This window comes from Paramormyrops kingsleyae, chromosome 16 (assembly GCF_048594095.1).
Source record: "Paramormyrops kingsleyae isolate MSU_618 chromosome 16, PKINGS_0.4, whole genome shotgun sequence".
Lineage (NCBI taxonomy): Eukaryota > Metazoa > Chordata > Actinopteri > Osteoglossiformes > Mormyridae > Paramormyrops > Paramormyrops kingsleyae.
The window spans coordinates 31,137,750-31,164,269 of NC_132812.1; the positions used below are offsets into that span (position 1 = coordinate 31,137,750).

The 26,520-nt window shown below is 40.0% G+C and overlaps 3 long non-coding RNA genes across 8 annotated transcripts; all 3 read right to left on the reverse strand.

Annotated features, from left to right (window-relative positions):
- Positions 1 to 2,946: 2,946 nt before the first annotated feature.
- LOC111850270 (uncharacterized) lies at positions 2,947 to 5,992 on the reverse strand. 2 transcript variants are annotated; one of them, XR_011983005.1, is made up of 5 exons: positions 5,518 to 5,992; positions 5,100 to 5,435; positions 4,159 to 4,284; positions 3,876 to 3,952; positions 2,947 to 3,115 (listed from the first exon to the last, which is right to left on the reverse strand). It is a non-coding gene; the product is annotated as an uncharacterized lncRNA (long non-coding RNA). The 2 variants fall into 2 exon arrangements; XR_011983004.1 differs by having other exon boundaries at positions 4,159 to 4,671.
- Positions 5,993 to 10,404: 4,412 nt separating this feature from the next.
- Positions 10,405 to 15,180, reverse strand: LOC140578861 (uncharacterized). 3 transcript variants are annotated; one of them, XR_011983142.1, is made up of 7 exons: positions 14,986 to 15,180; positions 13,840 to 13,962; positions 12,887 to 12,953; positions 12,469 to 12,804; positions 11,508 to 11,642; positions 11,073 to 11,155; positions 10,405 to 10,721 (listed from the first exon to the last, which is right to left on the reverse strand). It is a non-coding gene; the product is annotated as an uncharacterized lncRNA (long non-coding RNA). The 3 variants fall into 3 exon arrangements; XR_011983143.1 differs by lacking the exon at positions 13,840 to 13,962; XR_011983141.1 differs by lacking the exon at positions 14,986 to 15,180 and having other exon boundaries at positions 13,840 to 14,106.
- A 3,698-nt stretch (positions 15,181 to 18,878) lies between these two features.
- LOC111850271 (uncharacterized) lies at positions 18,879 to 26,161 on the reverse strand. Of its 3 annotated transcripts, none has more exons than XR_002839755.2 (4): positions 21,748 to 26,161; positions 21,331 to 21,666; positions 20,685 to 21,125; positions 18,879 to 20,423 (listed from the first exon to the last, which is right to left on the reverse strand). It is a non-coding gene; the product is annotated as an uncharacterized lncRNA (long non-coding RNA). The 3 variants fall into 3 exon arrangements; XR_002839753.2 differs by having other exon boundaries at positions 20,685 to 21,112; positions 21,748 to 26,159; XR_002839752.2 differs by having other exon boundaries at positions 20,685 to 21,666.
- Positions 26,162 to 26,520: the final 359 nt, after the last annotated feature.

Genomic DNA, 26,520 nt, shown 5'->3' on the forward strand with positions numbered 1-26,520 from the left:
TATTACTGGTTTTAAATCAGGATTAGTATTTCTTAAAAGCAATGTGTTACACGAGTACTATTGAACAGGATAGGCCTACTGCTTAGAAAATTAAACTACTCTTCAATTTTTAATCGTGGTCAAAATCACAGAAATATCATCATCTTATTTCAAATTTAGAAATAAAAAGTAGATTACAGTTAAGATTTCCTGTTGTTCTTCTAACGCCATGACAAGTCTGCAATTATTAGATTTACGCGCCATATCTGCAAACACTGAAGTGAAAAGTGTGAATAATATTTATCAAAGATGAATGTGTGACAAAAAATAACAGACTTCATTATAGTGGGGCATCGATCAACCGAGTTTTCTCATTTTAACATATCTAATTATAAACAATTGAAAACAAATTGTTTCAGTCATAAGTGCTTAGCCTTTTTCAAAAAAATAAATAAATAAATCTGATCATCAAAACGGCGTCGGTGTGACCGATCGCCAATCCGAGAAAGTAGAAAGTTTACATCTGAAAAATTGATACATCGCAGTTTATTTGAAGCATCAATCCATGTTGAACATTCCTGGAACAAGAAGGTCCATATTAATTTCAGAAATACCTCCAACTTCTTTTGTCTTTTAAATTAGCTAGGATTATAACGATCAAAATTCATCTTAAAGTGATGGCAACAGACTGAATAACAACATTTCATATGGCTGCCCCTCGTAGTCTTGGATGCCAGAAGTTAGATTTTGACGTCCATTGACCACGTCTGCAAAATACAACAATACAAATAGCTGATGATATTAATCAGAGTTCAAAGTGGATCGCGATTACGGATTTTTATTTTAAGTTGGATCCCACGCGCAGTCCAAACAGCGTTATCAAGAACAGTTCCGTCAATCGTATTGTTCATAGAATTCATAGAAAAAATGTTCAAGTAGGCCTACATTAAAAAAAAAACGTACTTATGATATTCGGCCTGATTGTGTTAAAGAATCTGATAACAGTATTACGCAGTAACATATTGCACAATCTTTTGTTGTAAGATTGTAATTTTAGCTCAGCTGCAGCGCCGCCGAGTACCAAAAAACTTCTTCCGTATCACTGTCACAGCTGATGCTTATGTTCTCCCCAGGATTAACTGGTGTCACATTCACGTTAAACAATAAACAGACAAACCCGGAGATTGAAAATTCATTAATCATATAGCCTATATCTATTTTCCCGAACAACGATAACGATGCCTCGACTTACCCAAGCAGATGTAGCCCATAAATCTTGCCTTTGTCATTATCATGGTTGAACAGTTTAACAAAACAGTTATTCTCTTGCTTTATGCTCAGCAAACAGCGGACCCCATACAGGCAAACCACACAAACCATGGTAAACGGTAACCTTATTGTTAAAAACAGTAAACAAAAGACCACTGTCTAAAAACACATCCGTTTTGGTTATGAACGCGGTTATCGATGATGATTTTTCCATCTGCCCCCCCTTTCCCTCAGCCGATAGATAAACAGGAAAAAATATATAGACACTTCAGCTTGTGGTTTGAAATCAACTGAAACCCAATACTGTATGGCACTGCACAGCAGCTGTGCGTGCTTTGCTCATTTTAATCATTTAAATGTCTGAAATATCTGTGAAGCCAGATAACAGCATTTAAAGTGAGACTGTTTTAAATGTTATGTGTCGAAAAAGGGGAACAGAGAGGAGAACACAATTATCAAGGTGTGTGGATAAGCAGGTCTTTAAAGGACCACCGAACCGCCATTGCGCCTCGGATGCCATCAGCATTACTTTATTGATTAACTGCAATGCAAGTCATATACCGATAAAACCGGTTCCTGAACTCAAAACGTGCGTCTTATCATTTCTGTAATTTTTCACCTTTAGCTCCACATTTTATGAAGTTTACCGGTTTTATGCCGGTGAAGATTTTGGGCCCCATGAAAGAATATTATATTGAACCTCCCATCACAAGCTCAATCGGATTATGTTCCATATTATTTAAGGCATTAGACACTCAGGGGGCCCTTGGAATCGTCCTATAACCCCGCTTTACGGGGCCCCTGTGCTGCTCTAAATATGCGGGCATCGGGGAGAGGAATCCAAAAACTGGAAGGCAATATGGAGAAAAGAATAATGTATTTTTTAAATGATGCGATGCGATTTAACAAATCCAATAAGTGACACTCCACTGTTAAGGCATATTTCGCAATTTATTTGTACTGGTAAATAATTACAGTAGTAGCTGGTAAACTTTATTTCACTTAACCGACCAATTATCTGAGCGTAATGACCTTGACGGCAGTTTCACCTATAAACAGCTTTTCAGTATGCTCATGTCATGTGACCAGTGTGGAAAATGTGACTGTAGTCACCCTAAATTAAGAAACGAGGTGTGCAGCTTTGGCGACAATTCATGCACCACTAATGAGGGAGGGATTTCGATTTGTTTTGGTGTGGTGGGTGGAAATGCAGCATTTGTTTTGCGCCCACCGCTTGAATGCCGTACGCAGCGCTGTCATTTAAAAACAACCATCACAGCCCTGTTCCTAACCTGTATTTATGCAGAAGGGCTGCGCTGGCCTCTACGAAGATGGTGTCACAAGGAGGACAGTGCGACTGGAGAATGAAGATGGAGCAGAGGGACTATAGGGAGTGACTTTCTCAAGGGCGGTAGATGACCATGCAGGTGATATCTGTCAAACACCGAATAGCTCCTATGCAAAACAAAGAGACACTGCGGCCACAAGTTCAAAATAATAAGAAGAGGCGGAAGGTTCCCAAGTCACCCCCAGAGTGCGTGGAAAGTCACCCACCCCACGAGCCCAGATCAAAATGAAATTGCTGTTCTTCTGTTTTTGATTGGATTTCACGTCCTCCAGTTTGTGAAATGAAATCAGACTGCTTAACTTGTTATAAACTTTATTTATTAAATATAAATTTTATTTGATTTTGCCTTATCAGTAATAATCTATACAACGGAATAACAATGTCCACATAGAAACTGTACAATGAGGGCTTTATTGAGCAGCTGAGGTCAACTCATGAAGTTGGAAGTCTAAGGTCGCTGTATGTCGTTATTTCACGGCTTGATGCATTCTGTCTCTTCGGAAGCTGAATTACACTGTACTGTAAAACAAAATCAGCGATACAGACTTTGATTACTTAACATTACCGTCTAAATAAGTGTACGACCTACACGCGAAAACACAATGAGACCTTCAAAGAACTTAATCTTACGCGCAATTTCCCGGATTTATTTTAAAGTTAAGTGGCTAAACTTGACTTACAAATGAGCCTATACAAAATACAAATACAAAACACTGAATCATATTAATGTCTGCTAACCTGAAAATCTGACTTAAAATGTCAGAAAGATTTTGCATCACGCAAATGCTATGGAATGGGATATGATTGAGATAAAGAAATGTTGCTCCTTAATTTACAAACGCGTTTTTGTGACTGTTTCAGTGCTTGAAGTGGGCCGGAACGCAGCGGAACGCAGTTCCGGAACTTCTGTATTTTCCGCTACTTTTTTCTGCGTTCTGGTACTTACTGAAACTGATCCGACGCAGCGACAGTGGCCCGAGAATAGACAATATCACAAGACAGATAAAAGACTACATGTTGTTTTAATGGTTTTTCAGTATTCCATTTGTGAATTAGAAAAAAGTAGCCTATGCCTATAGGTTATTGCTTGGAAGAATGATTAAATTGAAATAGTTTTTGAACCAACACATCCTAAAGACTTGATTGTTTTTTTCACCGCACAAATGTCAAATGTCGCGGAAAATTAGAATAACTGCACTTATTTTTTCCCACTTCAAGCACTGGACTGTTTGATAGCTAAATCATTCTGATTTGAGTATAGGAAACGAAAACCGATTACCGTTACGTCCTCCTGAGGGGCTTCCGACTCCATTGCAGGTTTGCAGTTAAGAGCAGTGCAGAGTTTCTTTATCAAAACTAGAATAAAAAAGAAACACTTGTGGTTTATTTTAGTTATCTTCTAATCGCTTTTCCTGGTCAGTTTCCAGCTTTATTTACTTAGGTATTAATCAGCCTATAATGTTATACATCTGTGAAATGTTTTCATCATGTTAAATGTTAAAGACTCCTGAAAATGGAGGTAAACGTTAACTTTCGAAATACTCCAGAATTATTTAACTTACCCAGGATTATAACGATCAAAATGAAATTTAGAACAATGGTAACGATAAGGAGTGAATTTTGAAAAATTCCGCATCTCTGCTCCTTTTGGGTATCAGAAGTCAGATTTTGACGTCCAGTGACCACGTCTGCAAAATATAACAACGTTCTGATTTTTTAAGTAGCCGAAGAAGTTGTAAATGTGTTTTCTCCATCATTATTAATGTTGAACTTGCAAATGTGAGTCGACTGACAGCATAAGAGGATCGTGGTTTTAATTAGAATACAGAATTCGGGTTTGTTTTGTAATGTTTTCGCAAGGTTCTTGTAGGTTTACCAGCAGAAAACATCGTAAGCGCTGTAACGAAATATCGTTGAGTCTTAAGATATTTATGAAGAATAATGTAAGTTCACTTTCTTCAGAATATCGTCAAAGAATGTATTACATTAAAAAAAATAAAACATAAAAAGGGCACCTGTGATATTCAGTCTGGTTCCATTGAAGAAATCTGTAATATCTTTTCTAGAAGATGTAGCTAACAATATAAAATATACACACATATATAAATACACATACAGATATAAAATATAAATACGCAAATCGAAACGGACGGTGCAGCGTAATGTGGCTGGTGCTTATTAATCCTGTACAGAATATATGTGCAAATGTAGGCATTGCAAAGCGCGGAGTGCAGTGTGCTGCATTCAGAATGGGCGAGATACAGGACTAAAGGATGAACTTCCAAATACGACGGCACCTTCATTCAAAGCAGATGGTTAAATTACGGATTTTACTTTTACCTTGTAGTCGCGATGCTGTTTTACAATAATTAAAACTATAAGGACTTCAGTCCTTCTGATTAATTAAACCATTAATCAAAACCATTTAACAAAACATCATTTATCAAGAACAATTAATGTGAATCAATTTAATGCAGAACGACTCCAAAGAAAAAAATCTTACCTGTGACATTCAGTCTGCTTCCGTTAAAGAATCTGAAGACACCATCGCGAAGCTCCGCACAGTAATATGTTGCGCAATCGTCTTTTGTAAAATTATGTATAAACAGTCTGCTGCCGGCTTGTAAGTCATACTTGCTCTGCGATCCAGTATCATAGTAATACGGACTAGGTGCAGCACCGCCGAATGAGCGCAGTATCGGCGCCGGTGGACGTCCTGAGCGCTGCAGGTACCAATAAACTTGTTCCGTATCATTGCCACAGCCGATGCTAATGTTCTCCCCAGGATTAACTAGTGTCACATTCAAACTTTGGCTGGTCAAACAACAAACAAACAAACCTGGAGAAAGAAAAATAATTTTCCATATAGATCCATTTTCCCCGTACAAACAATAGACATGAATGGCGATACACTGACTTACCCAAACACAGATGAGTGATTTTTGCCATTGTCGTGCTCATGGCTGATCCTTTCCCTATTTTTATGGTCTGAAAATAGTAGACGTGTATCCAACTGAATTCTCAGCTATACATGCAGGCAAACCACACAAACCATGAAAACGGCAATTTATCACAAATAACAAATAAAGCAGCTAGCCAATGCCCAGCTATATTTTGTAATTCATTTAGGCAGGATAATAAGTATCAGGTCATATGGTGATGTTCTGTTTAAATGACAACGGGCTATTGCAGAAAAACGCCGATTGCAATATGAGGAAGGACTGGTTTAGCCTTGAAGATCATTTTCACACCAAGAAAGGGGGAGGAGTTACTATAACGACATTGTAAATGTTGTTAAGCAGTGGAAAAGAATTCTGCTGAAGACATAATTTTATGGTCTGCAAATGGTAGATGTGTCTTCAACTGAATTCTCAGCTACATACAGGCAAACTACACACGCCAAGTAAACAGCAGTTTAACAGAGGCCTACGTAAAAAGCTAGTCAGTGTCCAATTACTCAGAGCACACACAGCAAAAGACTCATTGCCTGCAAATGCAGAAGCGAACGCCACAGGAAATCCTTTCTACCTGTGGCAATAAGACTGTATAACTCTTCCCCTGTCTGTAGGTGATTTTTTCACCTTTCTCGTCTTTTTCAGCATTTATGTCATTAGGTTCTCATTCGGATTGTACAATATTACTCATCCGCGTTTTATTTACTCACCTGTATGCTACTGAATGTTTGTTTTCATCCCCTCATCTCATTTTATTCATGACACAAACACTATGCCACTTTTCATAACCACTTGCACTAATTATCTGTTATTTTATTATACCTGTTATAGTTATTTGTTACTTTCTTAGATTTATTTTGTTATTCTGTTTTGCACTATTACTACTGTTCTTTTTAAGCTCTTTATTGTGTCATCTTTATTCCTCTTGTTGCACTGAGCATGTTTAAGAGGAAATAATTTCCCTCAGGATAAATAAAGTTCTTCTTATCTTATCTTATCTTATCTTATCTTATCTTATCTTATCTTATCTTATTATGTTTTGCAATTGATTTATGCAGGACAATAAATATCATGCAGATAATGTTAGCAAAATTAGTTTGAAGTTGGTTTCAGCCATGAATAACTTCGTCATGTGCTGTTCACATACCTACTGTAATTACATTGGCTATTTAGTTAAAATGAAGATCGCAGTTTGAGGAAAGAGCGGCTTAGCCTTGATCATTTTCACACCAAGAAAACACGCATCTCGCTCACCATGTGTATTGTACGTATCTAATGCACACATGACTTTCTATTTTATCTACCTATAGGGTACCGACAAACCGATTATGCAAAGGTGCAAAGTGCATAGACGTGATACACAGAACACAGTTAAAGTCTTACTGAAATTAACTGGAGTTAGATGTTGTAGCTGATGCTGCGTTACTGTGGGCCACGCGATATGCGGAAGCTACGGGGGATCCGTGTGCGTCGCGGCCGCTTACAGAGTTGATTTTCATTTCGGCGTCCCTGTTAATAGATTACAGCGGCCGAACTGCCCGCGTGAAACGCGCGGTTCACGCCTTGGCAGTGGCGCCTCATCTGGAGAGTCGGAGTTTTTCCACACGTGGGGTAAGATAAGCTATTCTCAGGAAAAATAGACATTTAAAAGATGTTTCTGACAGCCATGCAGAAATCATATCAGCAACATCACGCAAGTCCCACTTTTCATTATAGTTGAAATGTCTAGACCATGGGCGTCGCCGCCATTAAATCTGAGGGTGACGTGCCCCCCTCACATTTCATAATTATTCGTTTGGACCCCCCCCCACACCCCATTTAACATACAATATTAGTTTTATGCCAGTGTGTCTCCCCCCCACACACACATTCAGAATGCTTCTGCCGCCCCTGGTCTAGACTATACAATGGACATGAAACAATATACATATTAATTATTTTATCCATTGTGGCAGTTGCATGTTACTATAGGAGTAAGTGCAGACTGTACTACATGTCAGAGCGGAAACCCAGTGCAGGCTGTAATTAGATTATGTCGATAGTGAAGCGCGGTAGCTTTCTGCTGCGGTCTCTCGCTCTGAACGAGGGTATACAAAAATCACAAAACAAACACAGGGATTGCTGTATATTATTTATATTATTATTGCTATTATTATTATTATTAGCTATTATTACTACAATTAAGCACACGCTTCTCAAACCTTGTCTAAATATATATTACATTTATAATCGACTGAAATACTATAGTCATTTTGTTACTGATGGCTATTATCAAAGGTAAACTCAGTGTAGGAAGATAGGACAGCTGCAGCAGAAGCGCGGGCGGTGAGGAGACCCGCGCGGAAACGCGCCGCTGCAGCTCCGCGAGACACACGCCACGCGGCCGGTGTGTTCCGGGCTGGCAGTGGTGGTGTTTAAATGAGGCGTGGCTCGGAGCACTGATGGTGCGTTGCTGTTTTTACCCCTGGGACACACTGAGGCTTCTCTTGGCATAAATACCATCTCGCTGTCTGTTGATACATACGCACACAGACTACCCTCACTCATGTGGATGGAAAGAGGGGGAATTATGTGAGAATGCTGTTTATAGACCACAGCTCAGCATTCAGTACCATAGTCCCCCTCAGACTGTTCACCAAGCTGAGGGATCTGGGACTGAGTGACCAGCTGAGCAGATGGATTCTGGATTTCCTTAGAGGAAGACCCCAGGTGGTGAGAGTAGGCAACTGTGTAACAGCGCAATCACCCCCAACACGGGAGCTCCACAAGGCTGCGTCTCGAGTCCACTGCTGTACACCCTCTACACCTACGACTGTGTATCCAGCACAATCACCCTCAACACAGGAGCTCCGCAAGGCTGTGTCTCGAGTCCACCGCTGTACACCCTCTACACTTACGGCTGTGTAGCCACACTCAGCTCAGATTCCTATGTGAAATTTGCTGACGACACAGTAGTGCTCGGCCTCATCTCCAACGATGACGAGTCGGCCTACTTGAAGGAAGTGGAGAACCTGGAAAGGTGGTGCCAGCATAACAGCATCCAGCTGAACGTCAGCAAAACAAAGGAGCTGATTGTGGCCTACAGGAGGCAGCAGGGCTCTTACACACCTGTGCACATCAATGGTGCTACGGTGGAGAGGTTGAGCACCTTCAAATATCTCAGCATCCACCTACAGGAGGACCTCACCTGGTCCACACACACACGTGCTCTGGTCAGCAAGGTGAGGCAGCAGCTCTACCATCTGAGGCAGCTGAGGAGGTTTAAGGTCTCTCCTGCTGTCCTTAAGGCCTTCTACTCAGCTGCCGTAGAGAACATCCTGACCATGAGCATCACATCGTGGTTGGGGAACTGCTCTGCCCAGGACCGGAAAGCCCTGCAGAGGGTAGTTAGAGCAGCTGAGCGCTGCACCAGGTCTGCCTTGCCCTCCCTACAAGACATCTACACCAGCTGCTGTAGGACCAGAGCAACACAAATCTCCAAGGACCCATCCCACCCCAATAACTCTCTGTTTTGCCTGCTGAATTCGGGCAAACGCTTCCACAGCCTTATGACCAGAACGGAAAGGTCAAGGAGGAGCTTTTTCTTCAGGTCAAATGCTCCTAAACCAGGACAAGGCTCAGTGCCTCTAGGTCTTCACTGTTTACATTCAGTTCAGTTCATACTGTCCAAATTGTCGGTACATTTCTCAGGTCTCTTGCCCATTGAACTTACATTGCACAGCACAGTCACTTTTACCTTATTACGTATAGATTATGTACAGCTGAACATATTTCATATATATTTTATTATTCTCTATCATGCAGAGCTGCTCGGAGTGACCAGGGTTACATTTCACTACATGTTGTATGTGTACAACTGTGTACATGACGAATAAACCTCTTGAACTCTTAAAAAAAAAAAGAAAGTGAAGTTGATTTTTTTATGTGGTTTTGGACTGACTGCTGAATGTAATGATAAAACAAAATGGGATCTTTAGAGAAAACTTCATTCAGTGGAATGTCTCTGCAAGCTGAATAAAAAATAAGTAAAATCAATCTGATTATATTTCCTGTCACACACATTACACTGCTTTCACTTTTTCGATGCTGCATGCAGTCATGTTCACATGTTAAACTGCATGCAGTCATGTTCCTCCTGCATTTGCTGTGTGTTAGATGCCTCTAGCAATGACAGTGAAAACAGCTGCTTTCACACTGCCCTAATTTTAGGTTACAATCTGTCCCGATATTCAACAACCTTAATAAACAACTCCCTTTCGGTAATTATTGAGCACCTGGGAGTTTTACTTGCACAAAAATGTTCTCAGGGCAGAAGGAACAATGATTGGATCAGAAAGATAACCAATCACATTGTAGAGGAGGTGGGTCCAAGGCATCTGATTGGTTATCTTTTAATCAATTGGCAATCAATTATTGCCATTTGCCAAAAAGCGATGTTTACCTTAAGTTTGATAGTTTAAACAATGGATTCCTCTACCTTGTGAAAAATGGTTGACAGACTTTGCTGCATATCAGGTCTTTGTGCGGAAGGAGAGAGTCGGACTCCACAGGGACAGCAGTGCCACCAAAAAGGACAGGGGTGACAGACACTGAAGGTGGAGTGGCAGATGCTCAGTACGTATAAGCTGATATCTCCAGAGCTCAGATACGCTTCTGCACCAAAAGGTGACATTATTGTCACATGTTCATAGGACAAACCTTGGACAGAAAATCCCCCCCCAACCGAGTTCACACCAAAATAAAACATTGTAGTTAAAGGGACATCTCATCTGCTCTTGTCTGAATGCTACATGCTGTATGTTTGAAATAAAACATAGATGAGTGCTTTATTTTTATAGGTTTTAATTGTTTGTTTATTTAAAATCCATTTTCTGCAGGATTTGGCTCAGAGTGAAATTGAACAACAGTATAGAAAAGGCAAATTCGGAATGAAGACGAAGGAATAGAAGATGAACCTGAAATATCAGTGAGATAAGAGAGAAAAAAACACTTAAAATCACCCTTTTCAGCACCCTGCTTGCAGGGATCTACACAAAAGGTACATTTTGTTTTGCTGTTGTAGATCTTTTAGTACCCAAACCACAAATGCATCTTCTTTAATAATGGCAGTTTGCTGAGACTGGAACCAGAAGTTCGGTGTAAATGCTTGCTGACATTTCTGTTTCACTGTACTGGAGAAGAAAGACAACAATACATGAAAGACTGAAACAATCACAAAGTCAGCGCACTATAACCACAAATGACGAGATAATGAGAACTTCAGTGCACATAAATCTACATGCATCTTGGTTTATCTGAAAGCATGTGTCTTTCAATCATTACAAATCACTCAGCCACATTACTGATTTTATATATACAAACTGTAACGCAGCCTTAATGTTTCCAATAGGCAATGTGACATATAAGTACTGTGGAGCAAGATACTGCATAGAGGATTAAATTACTCTTTAATGTTCAATCATGGTCAAAATCAGAGTAATATCATCATTTCATTTCAAATTTAGAAATAGAAAGTAGATTACCGTCAGGCCTAAGTGTTTCCGAGGTTCTTCCAATGTCTTGGCAGGTCTGCATTTATTAGATCTCTTCAGCATGTCTGCGAATACTAATATGGTAAAAGTATGTATAAAATAAATATTTATCAAAGATGAACACAGAAAAATAAAATTAATTAAAAAATTAAACGTGGTGTTACTCCGTAACCGATTTTGGTCAGTTTAATGGGCCTATATCTACTTGTATAACATACAGTAAATCGTTTCACTCAAACGGGGCTGTTTTTAAGGGTAAACTTATCAGCATTTATCATGCTTACATTTGAATGCAGGATACAACTCAGTTTATTACAGGATAGATTCATTTGAGGCGTGATCCATCCACCCATCTATCCATGCATCATGTTAAACGTTCCCGAAATAGTAAACTAAACGTTTCTTTATGAAATACGTCCAACTTACCTAAGATTATAATCACCAAAATGAGACGTAAAATAATGGTAGCAATTAAGAATGAATGGCATGTAGTCCAAGTAATTATGCATCGCCGCTCCACCGGAGTACTAGTCGTCAGATTTTGAAGTCCAGTGACCACGTCTGCAAAAATATAACAACTTTAGGATTTTTCAGGTTTCAAGTAGCCGAAGAAGTTGTAAACGTGTTTTCTTCATCATTATAAATGTTGATCTTGCAAATGTGAATCGCTGACAGCACAAGAGGATCGTGGTTTTAATTCGGAACCAGAATACGGGTTTGTTATGAAACGTTTTCGTAAGGTTGTTGTAGGTTTACCCACAGCAAACATCATAAACACGGTAACAAAATTCGAATTGACCCATAAGATATTTATCAGGAGTAAGGTAAATTCGCTTTCTTCATGATATCGCCAAAGAATTTATTACATAACCAAAAAAAAAAAAACCAAAAAACAAAAAAGGGCACCTGTAACATTCAGTCTGGTTCCGCTGAAGAATTCTGTAATATCTTTGTTAAATACAACAGGAGAAGTAGCTAACAATGTAATACATACACATACAAATATAAAATATAAATACGAAAATCGAAACGGAAGGTGCAGCGCAATGTGGCTGGTGCTTATTAATATTGTACAAAATATATGTTCAAATGTAGGCTTTGCAAAGCGCGGAGTGCAGTGTGCTGCATTCAGAATGGGCGAGATACAGGACTAAAGGATGAACTTCCAAATACGACGGCACCTTCATCCAAAGCAGACGGTTAAATTACGGATTTTACTTTTACCTTGTAGTCGCGATGCTGTTTTACAATAATTAAAACTATATGGACTTCAGTCCTTCTGATTAATTAAATCATTAATCAAAACCATTTAACAAAACATCATTTATCAAGAACAATTAATGTGAATCAATTTAATGCAGAACGACTCCAAAGAAAAAAATCTTACCTGTGACATTCAGTCTGGTTCCGTTAAAGAATCTGAAGACACCATCGCGAAGCTCCGCACAGTAATATGTTGCGCAATCGTCTTTTGTAAAATTATGTATAAACAGTCTGCTGCCGGCTTGTAAGTCATACTTGCTCTGCGATCCAGTATCATAGTAATACGGACTAGGTGCAGCACCGCCGAATGAGCGCAGTATCGGCGCCGGTGGACGTCCTGAGCGCTGCAGGTACCAATAAACTTGTTCCGTATCATTGCCACAGCCGATGCTAATGTTCTCCCCAGGATTAACTAGTGTCACATTCAAACTTTGGCTGGTCAAACAACAAACAAACAAACCTGGAGAAAGAAAAATAATTTTCCATATAGATCCATTTTCCCCGTACAAACAATAGACATGAATGGCGATACACTGACTTACCCAAACACAGATGAGTGATTTTTGCCATTGTCGTGCTCATGGCTGATCCTTTCCCTATTTTTATGGTCTGCAAATAATAGACGTGTATCCAACTGAATTCTCAGCTACATGCAGGCAAACCACACAAACCATGAAAACGGCAATTTATCACATATAACAAATAAAACAGCTAGCCAATGCCCAGCTATATTTTGTAATTCATTTAGGCAGGATAATAAGTATCAGGTCATATGGTGATGTGCTGTTTAAATGACAACGGGCTATTGCAGAAAAACGCTGATTGCAATATGAGGAAAGACTTGAAGATCATTTTCACACCAAGAACGGGGGAGGAGTTATTACAACCACATTCTAAATTTTTTTTTTTTGCCAGTGGAACAACACTTTGTGCCAACCTCTGGGTCTCTCTGTGCATCACTATCATAGCTGCAGTTTGATGTTTGCACCTGCAGGAGACCAAGAAACCACAACCTGGGGAGGCCAAGCTCACCCTGTCTGTTCACGTGGGCATCTGACACATCATCTGTCATTCTGTCTACCTATAGGGTACCAGCAAACCACTTATGCAAAGGTGCAAAGTGCATAGATGTAATAAACAGAACACAGTTGTAACCAGAGTGGAGTTAGGCATGTGATATTAGTTGGTTCTTGGTCACGTGTGTAACCGAGCTGTTCCAGTAGGCCTAGTACCCCAGTACTGTGTTATCTTGCTGTACCGCTAAATTAAGTAGTTTAAAGTAATAGCCAGTCTCCCTAATCTTGATTTTACTGAGCCTTGGCGGTAAAGAACTGCATCAAAACAAGTATCTCAAACTGCTATAACCATGATGGAGATGCTTAATCATACGTTTCTGTTTTCTCGCACTGACTGCTGTGACTCTCTTTTCCTTTCTTAGTAAGATGCCTTTACGCTGTTTACGGCCAGTTCAGAAAGCTTCAGCATGTCTGCTTACTTCATCTAGTAAATGTTCCCATTTGGTTCCGCTTCGAAAATCTTTGTACTGCCTCTTTAAGGCCAGGCTGAGTAGCAATTCTCCACCCACGGGTCGCGACTCATATTTGGGTTGCAGCAAGTTCTGAAAGGGTCAAGAGGCAGAGTTGGAAATGTAAGCAAATTTAAAACTAGTAAGCCGCAGAGCAGATCCACGATCAGATTTCCCAGCCGCAATCTTAGAATTAACCTATATAAACAGGTCTTGGGTCTGCAAATACTTAGTGCAAAACTATAGTGAACACTCAACCAATCCAAGAAGTCAAACCACAGATGCTTAATTTAAAATTACCTGGCACATCCAATCAGATTTGCGTGATAGGTACTAATTGGCGCAAAGTGCACTGCATGCTTGATCATAGAGTTTGTTTAAACCTATACTTGATATAGGGTTGTGACTGAGCTTGCAGGGTCGCGGTGCAGAGAAGGTTCAGAAGCACTGCTGTAGAGGGAACCACCAGTGACCAGCAGAGGGCGCCAGTAAGCAGATGGTCTTCTAGAAATTTTTTATGCACAATTTTGATGTTTATTTGAAATACAAATAAATACAAATACAATGTTGTATTTCAACCCAGTGACAAGCTGTGCTAATTAAAGGGCATATTCATACAACGAAGACTAGCACAAGATTACTAACAGATACAGAAATTTCTAAGGTAACACAAAGTGCTTATTCATACTTATTTGTAATCACATTCTGCATCAACAATTGATCTGTTTTTTCTAAAGGTTACAAGGCTTACATCAGCTTCTGGATCTTTTTAATAGAGTGTTAATGATTACATTATCTATGTCTTATACAGTGCAATGTAATATTTCATATAAATAAAAGCAACATTTTTACACTGACTTTTTTTATATTTTTATGTATCCTTATTATATAACTAATTGTAATGTTTATTCTCCATTAAATGTTTGTTCTTACTGCTCCTACTGTATACCAACAGTATTTCTTTGGGGATCAATAAAGTCTCTCTCTTTCTCTCTATCCATCCATCATCCATCCATCCATCCATCTATCAATCGATCTATCTTTCTGGAAATTATAGCAACAGCAGTAGTAGTTGTAGTGATGAATGGAAAGATGTATACATGAATGTATACTCACCCATCGGGCATCTGGTCAGGATGCCTCCTGGACGCCTCCCTGGTGAGGTGTTCCGGGCATGTCCCACTGGGAGGAGGCCCCGGGGAAGACCCAGGACACGCTGGAGAGACTATGTCTCCCGGCTGGCCTGGGAACGCCACAGGGGAGCTGGATGAAGTGGCCGGGGAGAGGGAAGTCTGAGTTTCCCTGCTGAGACTGCTGCCCCCACGACCCGACCCGGAAAAGCAGTAGATAATGGATGGATGGATGGATACTCACCCAGCATGCAGGTGAAGTTTTCCGTCAGTATAGGATGGTCAAATTGTTAATAATAACCCACGTTTTGTGTAGTTGGGTTTTATGTCCTTGCCGCTGGCTAAGCAGTACGTCGATCCATAGTACACAAAAGTCTTTGGACAAATCTCTGTATTCAATGTGCTTTATATGCTTTCAGTTTTTCTTTTGCGTAAACACTTGATTTTTCGACCAGATAGACGAAAAAATTCGACTGTAACTTGGGCCGTTTAGCTGGGTCCTTGACCATCTGATCGGAATGAATCAGGAAACCTAACCCCGTTGCTAAGCGTTAATTTATTAATGTAAGATAAATTATCTTTTTCTGTTAAAGCAATTACATAACTGGAGAAGTCGTCCGGATTATTCATATATGATTTTGGCGCTCGTATACCTAAATAGCACTACTTCTGATCTGTCTCTTTGCCACCACGTCATGTTTGTTTGCAAACACGGAAGTGATCTATGACGTGTCGGTCATAGTGACAGACTCCCATCAGTCCCGTTTACCCTTGTATTTACAGCTAAATAAAAGTGTAAACGACCTTCAAGACGCATCCGACCACGCAAACCACTTGCTGAGGTGGTCTGGATTCATTTGACCACATATGTTTTGTAGCGTAAAGCCTAATGTGTCCTGATCCCCAAAATTAACCTATGTATCCATCCCCAAAGAATGACACAATAATTTCATCATTTTTAACATGTTAACATTTCACGTCGTTATCGAGATAAATATCCATATAATCTAATAAAACACGTCCGTGACACAATTCTGATACGCCAAATATGTGACTGTAACTGATAAAAAATATCACCATTGACTTAAATAAACATTAGTAATCTAATAAAACATGTCGGTAGGACTAACAAGCAGATTGCAAATGATTTCACTGCCCCCCAGTGGTCGAATCTCCAACTCATTTCATTTTATTCCCAATGGCAGCCGCTGGTGTCACCTCCAATGACAGAGGGCCATCGGCTCTCAATTTTTGCGAGTGCCGGCAGGGCTTAGCCGCTAGCTGGCGCGACAGATCCCCCTGGGCACCAACCCTTCACCTTTTACACCTTAGGGGTCCTGGTACCCCATCCAGAAGGTCCTCCTGGCCAGGAAACACCTCTCCCAGTGACTCCCACAGCCAGGCCCCCTTCTCTGGGGACTGCCAGCATATAGAGCAGCTGGGGGCCACCGGCAGTGTGGGTCCTTCCTGGCCTCGGCCCTTCTTCCTCCCCTGCTTGGTGGGGCCATGGTGATGTGCGCCAGGCTGCTCCTCCAACACCTGCTGGGTCTCCAGGATGCGACACACCTCCTCCTGGCCTCGCAGCCACGTAACGCCGCCTCTGCTCCCTCGGCCCGACACGTCTGCCGGTTGCGCTCCTGCACCCAGCTGGTCAGCTTGCCGCGTAGCCACTTATGCTCCTGCCGCTCCCACAGCCGCTCCCAACAAGGCACCCCTAAGGTACCCTGAGCAAGGTACCGCCCCCAAGCACTGCTCCCCGGGCGCTGAGATAGCTGCCCCCTGCTATGTCGCACATGAGTTAAATGCAGAGGACACACTTTGTTGTTTTGTGCTGTGGCGTGTCAGCAGTGACATCTGATCACTAAATTCTAAAAAAAATCTAATTCTAAGTAGGCGAACAAAACATAATTGAGGCAGAAATATCATACTTGGTCATTCGTTTACTGAGGAAAATGATCCAATGTCACAAATCAGAGACTGGCAAAAGTCTTTTGCATGAATAACTGCAAACAAACATTTCCGGTAAATCTTCATCAGTCCTGTACATCAGCTTGGATTTTCTCAAATGAACTGCACACATCAGTTCCTTCTACAGTATTGGACATATATCTATATATACAGTATATTCGACAATATCTGGGTTAAGGTCAGAACTTTGACTTGGCCATTCCAAAACCTTTATTTTATTCTTCTTCAACCAGTCTTTGGTAGAATGACTTGGGTGCTTGGGGTCATTGTCCTGCGGCATTCGTCATGGCATTATACACTGATACAGCACAAACATGTTTGAAGATGAAGCCCTTGATGGAACCCTGTTCATTTAATATAAACAATGTACCCATTCACACTTGATTGTTATCACATTGATTGACAACCATGACATTAACAACACCTGCCTCTAATCTCACCTTCAAATTACCTGCTACATTCACATATTATTGCTACTCACAGATATGTGACGTTGGATTATTTTCCTCAATAAATAAATGACGAAGTATGATATTTTGTCTCATTTGTTCAGTTGTGTTCTCTTCACTGACACTCTCAGAAAAAAAGGTAAAACTTTGTACCTTTACTTGTCAATGGGGCTGTACCCTTGCAATTGTACCTTTTAAGGTACAGAAATGGACTTGAGGAAGATCCCAAAGGATACAAACAGCATTAATGTACCATCAATGGTACAGAAATGTTCCTCAGAGACCATTTCTGTACCTTAAAAGGTATAATTACCTACAGTGTACAATTGGCAGACCATCGAGGGTACAGACCCAGTGACAAGCAAAGGTTCAAATGTTGACCCTTTTTTGAGAGTACTTTTAGGACTTGTGTGAAGATCTGATGATGATTTAAGTCATATTTCAGCAGGAGTATGGAAACTTCTGGGGTGGTATGGTGGTGCAGTGGTTGGCACTGCTACTTCACACTTTTGGGACCAGGGTTCAAGCCCCCACCTGGGTTACATGTGTGTGGAGTTTGCATGTTCTCCCTATGTTGTCATAGGGTTTCCCCCCACAGTCCAAAGTCCATGCTGCGGTTAATTGGAGTTGCTGAATTGCCCATAGGTGTGAGTGAATGGTGTGTGAGTGTGCCCTGTCCTGGGTTGTTATCCACCTTGTGCCTGTAGCTTCTGGGATGGGCTCTGGACCCCCTGTGACCCAGAAGGATAAGTGGTTTGGAAAATGGATGGATAGAAAACTCTGAAGGGTTCACTAACTTTCACGCAACACTACAGCTACTTAGAGACAAAGTCAACTGAGGCCTGACATGCTTTTCTTCCTAAAAAAAAGACCTCAAAAAGATCAGAACAACAGCAGTTTAAAAAGGTTCTGAAATGTTCTTTGTATTTGTTTGATATGTACTGAAACATATTTTTACACATAAGTTCAATTTTGACCAGATTCTGGTATCAGGTGATTTGAATAAAAATAAATTCTCCCTTTCAATGTAAATAGAAATTCAGGAGGTAACTACTGTGTACTCTCAAAGTAAATTTTCATGCCAAAGAAACATTTTGGTATATAAAGTACCTGTATCAGTATTATACAATGTCAGTATCGCCCATCCGTACCACACACAGTGTGTGTGTGTGTGATGTAAAGGAGAGAGTCGCACTCCACAGGGACAGCAGGGCCACCAAAAAGGACAGCAATGACAGAAGTGACACACACTGAAAGCGGCAGATACTCAGTACATATAAGCTGATATCTGCCAAAAAGAGATCCGCTTCTGCACAGAAAAGGTGACATCATTGTTGCACGTTCACAGTACAAACAGTGGGCAGGAAATACCTCCCCCCCCGCAACCTTTCTTCAGAACAAAAGATCTCATCGACTTTTGACTAGATGCAATGTGCTGCGGTTTTCATGAAATGAACCACACTGCTTTATTTTTCTTTATTTCAAATCTATCTGTGTGATTCATCAACAGTTCAAAAGGCAAGATTATAAACCATTAAGACAGAAGAGTGAAAATAAAATAACAGGGAATGAAGAAAACACGGATCCACAGCATTCCGTATCACTCTTTCCAGCACTCTTGCAGGGATCTACACAAAACATGCATTTTGTGCTGTTGTCGTATATCTTTTATTACCCAAACCCTGAAACTGCCTTTTTAGATTGTAACATGCTAATGAAACAGGAACGAGAAGTTTGGTGTAAATGCTCGCTGACATTTCTGTTCCACCGTACCGGAACACAAAAACAGAAATATTTTTATGGTGACGGGGCATGATAGGTGGACGATCCACACTGCGGCTTATGCTGAAAGGAGAGTTTATTTTAAAATGAACTCACAGACAAAAGTAAACCATGAAGGGTCAAAACAACGGCAGTAAAGAAAACAAGAACTCAAGGGAAACATACACATTCAGAAAAACTGCAATGCAACACATAAAAGCTCAACAAAGACCACACAGGAACAAAACACAATGACTGACAGATGCATAGGGGAAGGGCAGACACTTAAATACAGAGGTAATGAGGGCTTAAACAAGGGACAAGTGCGGGCTATTACTAACCAACCACAAACACAAGAGAGTAGGGGCAATGATGAACAGGTGAGGGTAATAAACAAATAATAAGGGGACAAGCACAAGGAGATACTAGAATGTGGGAACAGAACGTATTACAAAACTGGATCAGGGATAACAAAGGTGCAAAACAAGGGTCCAAACAGAGATACAACAAAACATAATGAGCAAGGTTATTTACAACAGAATCCAGGGCACAAAAACAAAATGTGGGTTGATAGTCCCACTCCGTATTTATGCAGAAGGGCTGCGCTGGACTCTACGAAGATGGTGTCACAAGGAGGACAGTGCGACTGGAGAATGAAGATGGAGCAGAGGGACTGTAGGGACTGACTTTCTCAAGGGCGGTATAGATGACCAGGTAGTATCTGCCAAACACTGAATAGCTCCTGCACAATTCAATTCAATTTTATATAGCGCCTTTCACAACAGAGTCGTCCCAATGCACTTTACATGGATGTGTTGTGATACATTGAACATCATTTGAGAGACTGATACAAACAGGAAAATGGAAGGAAAGAACTTAAATAAATAAAGCCAGAGTAAAGAGACACTGGCCACGGAACGTTCCTGAGTCACCACATGAGCTCAGACCAAAATAAAATATTGTTGGTTAGTGAAACTGCTGTTCCTGTGTTTGACTTCAAGTACTCTAGTTCGTGAAATGAAATCCAACAGACTGCTAAACTTATCTTTATTTGTTAAATATGCATTTTCACTGGGAATTTGTTTTGCATTCTCAGTTATAATTTGTACAAAGTGATAGAAATAGCCCAAAGAAGGCTTTTAAAGCAGTGCAGGCCAGCTCACGCGCTTGGACGACGAACTTCGCCATATGCAGTTACTTCACGGCTTGATGCATTCTGTTCTTTGAAAACCTGCATTACACAGTACTGTAAAACAAGAGCTACTATAAGGAATTTAATTACTTACCATAACAGACTGCAGCAATTACTAAATAAGTGGATTACACATGAAAAGTCAATGACATTTTAAAAGGACTTTTAACTTACTTATAAATATAGAAAATACTTTAAATGCATATATGAAGTGTTCAATCATATTAATATATCTGTTAACCTGAAAATCTGACTTAAAGTGTTTATTATCACTGTAATATTCTGCTTTAAGCTTAGAAAATAAAATTTGAATACCGTTGTATCTTCCTCACGTGCTTCCACTTTCTGGAAAAGTTTGCCGTTAAGAGCAGTGCAGAGTTTCTTTGTCAAAACTGAAATAAATAGACGCGGTTTCTTTAGTCATCGTCCATCCATCTTTCAATCGCTTCTCCTGGCCAGTTTTGTGGTCTGATTTACTTCCATAGTCTATTTATAAGTTCGTTTATATCTGTGAAATATTTTTATCTTGTTAAATGTTAAAGATTCCTGGAAAATGTATGTAAATGTTGCTTTTAGAGATATTACTATAACGTCGTTTACCTCTGGCCTAAGCCTACCTAGGATTATAACGATCAACGTGAAATTTAAAACGACGGCAGCAATAATCACTGAATTACGAAAAATTCCACATCGCTGCTCCACTTGGGTGTCAGGAGTAACATTTTGATGTCCAGTGACCATGTCTGGAAAAAACAACTATTAAGCAAATTGCAGATTTAATTATAGATTTCTGTTTAGTTCCACGCTGGTTTCATAAAATTTAATTAATTTAATGAAAACATCATAAGAACATCAGTAACAAAACACTGTTATTTGAACCTTTGAGACTAGACCTATTTATTTTATTCAGAATACAGTATCGCCAAAGAACTAATTACGGTATAAAGTAGAAAAATCTTACCTGTGACATTCAGTCTGGTTCCGTTAAAGAATCTGAAGACACCATCGCGAAGCTCCGCACAGTAATATGTTGCACAATCTTCTGTTGTAAAATTATGTATAAACAGTTTGTTGCCGGCTTGTAAGTCATACTTGCTCTGCGATCCAGTATCATAGTAATACGGACTAGGTGCAGCACTGCCGAATGAGCGCAGTATCGGCGCCGGTGGACGTCCTGAGCGCTGCAGGTACCAATAAACTTGTTCCGTATCATTGCCACAGCCGATGCTAATGTTCTCCCCAGGATTAACTAGTGTCACATTCAAACTTTGGATGGTCGAACAACAAACAGATAAACCTGGAGAAAGAAAAAGTCACTGACATAGGCCTATATACATTTTCCTGAACATCTACCAGTAATAGCAGTGCCTTGACTCACCCAAACACAAATGTATGATTCTTGCCTTTGTCATTCTTGTGGCTCATCCTATCCACACCTCAAGTTTTTCTCGTGCTTTTTGCTTAGCAAATATCAGACGCGTCTTCTACTTCTCGGCTACAGACTACTACATAAACATATAAACGTGTCCGTTTCATATTGTCCGATTATATTTTGCAGGTAAAGAAATATCAGCTGACAAGCAGTTAACCATCAAGCTATTTTACTTCTAAGTTTCAGTTATAAACGCCTTACTGATGTTCTATTTATATATCATCCGCTGCTGTTGAAATGAGGAAAAAGTGGTTTAGCCTCACGCCAAAAAACGGGGTGGAGTTATTATAATGACCTTTAGTGAGGGGGAGGGGGGCACTGCTGCGTTTTGCCCTCGCATCTGTATCTGCGTATCTCTGCTGTTTCCTTAATGCTACCCAAACCTCCTTCTCCTTTTTATAACCACCCCTTAACCTCCACAAAAGCCAAACTTCAAACTTTAAACAACACTCAGTCACTCTATGTTTTAAATTTTTATTTGCATTCCTTTTTTTCTGTTAGAGGCTGAAAACATAGATAGGCTACCACAGAAAACTGAAGAATTTTGGTAAAATTGCAATTCTGTATGTTTGTGTGTAGGGATCTGGGTGAGATACGGGCATCTCAGCTCCTTCAAAATATTTTATTTGTCATGTTAGGCTACGCAAGTTAATTTACTTAACCTTTCTGTCGTGTTCGGGTAAAATCTGACCGATTTACAACTTAAAACACTCATAAATATTGTGTTTTACATCTGATTGCCCCAAGGCCTTATGATATCCTCCACACTATGCACTTGAACATATAAAAGTGATGATCACCTCTTTCATTGAATTTTGAGTGTTTTAATCTACTGACTACTGTAACTTTTAGTGCACATACTTTACTCCCACCACTAGGTGGCAATCGGTGAATAGCAGGACTCCGATAGCGCGTAGCATTCGGCTTACACTGAACGCACCCGTGTTCGGACGCGGGCATCCACGCTAAGTGCTGACTCGATTGCAGCTTTGGCAATAAAGGATTAGACGAACTTAAGAAGTGTACAACATGTGCACCCCCATCAGAGGCTAGAGATGGGCACAAATACATCAAAAAGGCAAATTCTTATAGAACATGTGCATAAAGGGCTCAAAATATCTGTGAGAGCCTTCATACACTTGACAATTTAACAGTGGGACAGCCCTAAGACCTCATGGAACTGGCAGGAAAAAGCCTCAGAGTCTGTGAGTGTGCACACTGTCAAGGGCAGTGGTTCTCAATCCTGTTCCTGGTTCCCCCCCCCCCCTGCCAGAATGTTTTCATTCCAACCCTACCTAAATCGGGCCTGGATGGTCCTCTGGCTAATAATGAATGTGGCAGGTTGAAAGCAGTGTGGATTGGAATGAAAACATCCTCATTGCTCTTGAGGCCCAATCTGCTCCACCCTTTGATCTGCATGAGCTTTGTTTTCTGTTTTCTGTTAAGGTATGTGCCCCGTGCTTTGGTCTTGTTTTGGTTACTTGATTAAACTTCAACATTTGCCCTTGTATCCTGTCTCCTGGGATTCCTGCTCTCTGCACCAGTACATGTCATGACAATATTCAAAGACCTTGTCACATGCACAAAAATACTGGTACAACTTGCAGTGAAATGAAAGTCTGGCTTACTCCTGCCACTGTACACAAATGAGATTATAGATATAGTAAATGGAATGGGGGGGGGGGGTAGGATTTTAAAAAGTATAACCAGAAGATAAATTATACAAAGACAGTGTACAGAATAGCACTATATGCAGAATACCGTGGTAGACAGTATGCAAATGGTGCAGTGAGAGACAAATGATAGACAGTTGAAAGGTCATTGAGCATATACAGGGGCCTGTATCACAAAGCAGGATTTTTTATTTAGCTGGATAACTTGTTGGATTTAAGGTATTCCCGGGCTAAACATAAGTGAACAATGACAGTCATTTCCAGTGTACTCAATACCCTGATTACCTTGTTTGCACAAGATAATTAAATATGTTATGTTATTACCTTGTGTGAACAATATAATTATCTTGGGTGCACAAGATAATCAGGGTAACGAGTGCATTTGTATTAACAGCAATGTATGTATTTTATGAAGTCATTTATACACATTATAACACAACTGTTACACAGTTTTAACTGATGGGTTATTCTGAAGCAGGGTCACTTTCATCATCACCACCATCAATGGCCAGAGAAAGAATACATCAAAAAATCTTGTTACAACTACTTGCTCACCAAATGTAACAAAATCAAAATACTGGTGCAAAAAAATTATTTAATTAAATAGAAGTAATTTGAAACTACAAAAATACATGCAACACAGTAACAGTTCACGTTTCAGTCCTAGTAAAATGTAATAATTACAAAATATACAGCTTGCCCTAACTTTAAATAGAATAATAATTTTGTGATTTACATGTGTTATAGTGTTAATTTAATTGTGAATTGAAAAACAAGTTTCGCAACATTACTTAGCCAATAAAATGTAACAGGCTGCAGCAGCGGGTTGGTGGGGGGGGGGCACTCTTAATTTATACCCAGTGTTTCTCACAGAATTAGCGGCGATGACTGACTGGAGTTCCAGTGTGTGTGTGTGTGTGTGTGTGTGTGTACGCATGCACAAGGAAGCACACCAAGGCTTTCTTAAATTATCATGTTATATGTCAATTTTCTGATGTGTTTTACAGTAGGGTATGGGACATGCACAAAAGAAACTTTTTTTTACATATATGATAAATAGAATAAAATAGAATAGAATAGAAGATAATATCGACTTTATTGCCATTCAGAACATACACCGGTTAGTGCACATCAGAGCAAAATTACGTTGCATTGACTCACCATCGGCCTAGCAGAGTGTGGTAATACTAGAAAAAACTAAATATTAACCGCAGTATAGCAACAAAAACCAATGTACGTCACCGTTTCGGTTATGGTGGAAGACAGCGGTGGAACAACTGCATGCAAGGCCTGAGGGCAAAACACCAATCGGGCCACATACACGCACATACGCACACATACACGCACATACGCACATACACGCACACGTATATGCGGCGGCGCTGAAACGAGTTTTAAAGTGGGGGTGCAAGAACACAAAAAACTTAACGAGAGACTTCGACTGTCCCTCACAAAACTGTAAAGTTTTAGTGGCTAAATTGCGTTTTCTACGCCTTTTCAGACAGGAGGAGATTTGTTTTTCTATGCCTAGAAAACAACGTTGTTACCAGTGTGGAGACCGTCAGAGTTTTACCAAGGACAAAAATTCCACCTCCAGCTGCCTGCCCATCTCATCCATTTCTGTTGCAAAAATTACAGTGTATTGTCTAAGTCAATAGGGTATAGGTTAATTAGTGTACACGCACCGTCTTTCTCATTCTCATAAGGCCACTTAAAATTAATAAATTGTTTTACATGGCCGCCCGCCTCAATTTTTTGGTGCCGCCTCGATTTTTTTTTATATTTTATATAAAACTGACAAAAACTGTCAGAGATCGTCAATGTGCCAAATCCTGATATCCTGTGCACTGTGAGCAAGTAGTCTCTTGTAGGGTGGTCCAATAATAGTGACCCTCATTGAGGTCAAACAACAGCACTTCTATTGTTTGAAACAATGGAAGTGCTGTTGTTTTGCTATTGTCAGGAGGACGCTTTTATTGGGCTATTCTGTGGCAAGACCATTAAACACTTAGACTAGGCATTTGTTTTGAAGGTTTCTCTCTTCTTGTAATTGTTTGAACTGTTGAGAGCTTAAAATGTTGAGATACTGACAAATTAAAGTTTAATTTTCTAGTTTTAGTATATCTCTGTTGCCGATCGTCTTTTCGCTAAAAATATAAAATATAAAATATAAAATCCCCTACTCACCAATATTTTAGAAGTTTGAGTCATGTAAAACAATTTATTAATTTTAAGTGGCCTAATGCGTCCATGTATCCGGGTATAGCCCATTCAAACGTCATGTAGCCTAACTTTTTATACAATTTAGACAGCACAGAATCATTAACCTACTTTAACGCATTTATTTATACCACATATTTCCCATATGTTGACATCAGTAATGCAGTGAAGATACATTTCTTGACGCGAACCCTCCCCATTAATCGGGGCTTGGGACAGGTGTTCTGTCATAAAATCCTACCTATCGAGACGTGCTATCGAGCCTTTCTGCGCATGTGCAGTTCCACCGTTTTGGGATTATGGTTAGGTTTTAGGGGTTAGGGTTAGGGTTAAGGTAAGGGTTTTAGGGGTTTTGGGTGGTTAGGGTTAGGGCTATCGATTAGCACTACGGTAGCATTTTTCGACAAGGCAGCATATATCGACAGAACACCGGCACCTAGTTGAGCTGGCTTGCTCCCTTAAGTGGCTGGGTTAGGCTAAACATTTTTATATATATATATATATATATATATATATATATATATATATATATATATATATATATATACATATACATACATACATACATACATACACATATACATATATATACACATATACATATACATACATATATACACACACACACACACACACACACACACACACACACACACACACACATACAAAGACTACAATAAAACATCTCGAAATTTGTAGTCTAACAAAACGCAGTTTAAAGACGGTAGCCTACCTGGCGAAATTGCAAACAAAGGCCCACGGCATATAATCGGGCTATATCCAAGAAAAAGCAGTTTTTAAGAACGTAGCCTACATGGCGAAACTG